Here is a 2,886-nt window from a genome sequence, read left to right on the forward strand (position 1 = left end):
TTCAAAGTGTCTTTAATATTCTATAATTTAATTAGCTTTAGAATAGTTAAAATTTATAAATATTTCACTTTTAAAATAAAATAAATTGTATTCATATTGTGTTTTGATAAACATCGCATGAGTCAAGAGATCTTAGGCCTCACATTAGCCATGTCAAATTAGATTTAGATCAAGAGGTACGTTTGCAATTAATTAGAGTAAAAATGTTGTATGCTGCTAACATTCCAGATTATAACATAGATCACACTCTTATTGCTTCATTGGTCGAGAGATGGGGACCTGAGTGTCGCACATTCCATTTCCCTTTGGAGAGCGTACTATGATATTAGAAGAAGTTGTGGGGCATTCTAGTCTAAGGATAAATGGGGAGTTTTGTTTCTGGAGTTATTGATTTAAATGTTGATCAGCTTAAACAATTGTACTTTAATGATTTTAGGGTTGAAGTCGAGGATTTAGATGTTTCTTGTCACAAAATAAAATTCACGTCCCTCTGGCGTATTTATGGGCAGTGTGTTACTCCAGAGCAAAACGCTCGAGTTTATATACTACTCATGTTGGGTGTTTGTTTATTATCGGATAAGTCAAGAAATTTAGTCCATCAAAAGTATCTTCCACTGGTAGTATATTTGAACCACTGTGGGAATTTAAGTTGGGGATCTACATACGTCACCAGTATATACCGAGGATTATGTTGAGCTTCACACGACAAGGTAGATCAAATCAGTGGTTGCACTATTTTGCTACAATCGTGGGCATGACTTAGGCTTCCTGGCTATGTCCAGTGCTTCATTTGCCTTTCTTATTTCCATTAGCATGAAGGTTTGTATGATAGTAATATTATTTATTTTTTAAATTATATTTCCATATTAAAATGCTAAGTTTACATATTTTTACACAGTTGGAAAAGATGGGAGCATCCTCGACGCTAAGAATTCTATAATATAGTTGAAATTAGGACTCACGTAGACCACTTGTCCATGAATGAGGTAAGATTAAAATTAAAGTAAATTTACTTTATTATATGTTGTGGGTTATATGGTTGATGTAATCTAGTGTTGCTTTCATATAACATTTCAAATGGCGATTTAGTCAAGATGCGCATATGGCGATGCACATTCCGCCAGATATCATGCATGACATTGAGCGGGGTTGTGCTTATCGTTGCTTAGTAATTTGCTTTGAAATTGTCGACTGCATCCGGCTGACTAGGTGATGCATCAATTTGGTTAATCTCAACGAGAGCCAGAAGACCTTGTAGATCTTAAAACTAGCCACAATAGAAACTTAAGTGGTCGTAACTACACGAATTGGGTTGATATTCATTCTGTCTTGATTACAGTTTGGGGCATGCGAAGATCAATGGTTGGAGATCCTACTCCTGACTTTAGACCTTTTAACATATATATGGATTGGTATCATCGCCACGAGCCACATGGATTTTTGGCAACACAGTTTTGCTTGTACGACCCAAAACTTGATCAAATTCCCGAGTTGTGGCAACATCTTTCTACTGTTCTACTCAATCAATCGATGTGGGAGTTTATGCCGTCTAACTACTATCACCATCAACATGAGCCTCAACAGTTTCCTCAACCGCATGCTTCAAGAGCTTCTGTAGATAGTGGCTAACTTCAAAGGACAGGTCACGAACGATTGGTCGGATGCCACACCTGATGTTTCACGACAATCTGTTGACATGAGCACATCATCTTCGAGTCACTCTAACTTTCAGTTTTACGTTGGAGGAGGATCTTCTACCAAGCAACCAGATTTGAATCTTAATCTTGGCTTGCAAATCCCATCTGTTAATGACGGTGGTATTTACAGACCACAAGTTCAGGAGGACTACATATCTCTTAGGTATTTGCTTTACATTAAGCATGATCTCAAAGTTTGTTAATATTATTTATTGTTATCTACATGTGCACTTAATGACTGTGCAATCTTTATTTGAGTTATGATTTAGGTGGACCCAGCATTGTTCCCAAATTTTGCAGCACAATGTGGACAACTGACTTCTACGAGATAGATCATCAATGCATGGATGCCTCAACTTTTTTTCGTGTAAGAGATATCTAGTCAGAAGAGGCAGAAGCTAGGCGAGAAGTAGAAGCAAATGCAAGGGATGCAACTGAGGCTTCGAGAGTCATGTCAGATAGTGCACCTCATGTCACCCGATGCAATTCTTTGGGTCGTTCCATTGCAAGTAGTGCAAAGTCGCACGGGGTTTTAGGAATATGTTTCATTGACTTTCTAGAACATTTACTTAAGTCTTGTTAATGGAATATAAGTAATGGACTTTCTGTTTATTTCTCACTTGTATATAGCATAATAAAACATTCATTAAATTGAAATGTTAAAGCACACAATACATTGGCAAATATAATGAAATAGTAAATTGAACACAAATAAATATTTTTGCAAACTAAAATACATGACTCTTTCATAGTATAATCTACCGATTTTTTTATACTGTATACCTTATCTCTTGCAATCACAGCTTCTTTATTCACAAATATCTCTCCAAGAACTAATTCATCATCATTCACAGTGAAATAATCAATGTTCAAACCCTCAGGATACTCAGGCGCACGCATAGGGTCAAGGTCTAGTGCACGTGTAAATGCTGGACAGTCATGTTGAGTGTTAGGCACTATGGAGTTCGACATCTCATCATCATCATCATCCACGTCTTTTCCATCATTATGGAACCACTCATTTTGACATCCTATGTTTGAGGCCTAATCATCAGAGTCATCATTATTTTCAAAATCCAGTCCTACTCCTTTAGATTCTTGATGCTCAGACTCTTCATACATCTTCGTTAACAAAACAAGAAAGTTAATACTAATAATAAAATTATATTACAGTTGTATATATTAATTT

This window comes from Arachis ipaensis, chromosome B09 (genome assembly GCF_000816755.2).
Source record: "Arachis ipaensis cultivar K30076 chromosome B09, Araip1.1, whole genome shotgun sequence".
NCBI classification, from domain to species: Eukaryota; Viridiplantae; Streptophyta; class Magnoliopsida; order Fabales; family Fabaceae; genus Arachis; species Arachis ipaensis.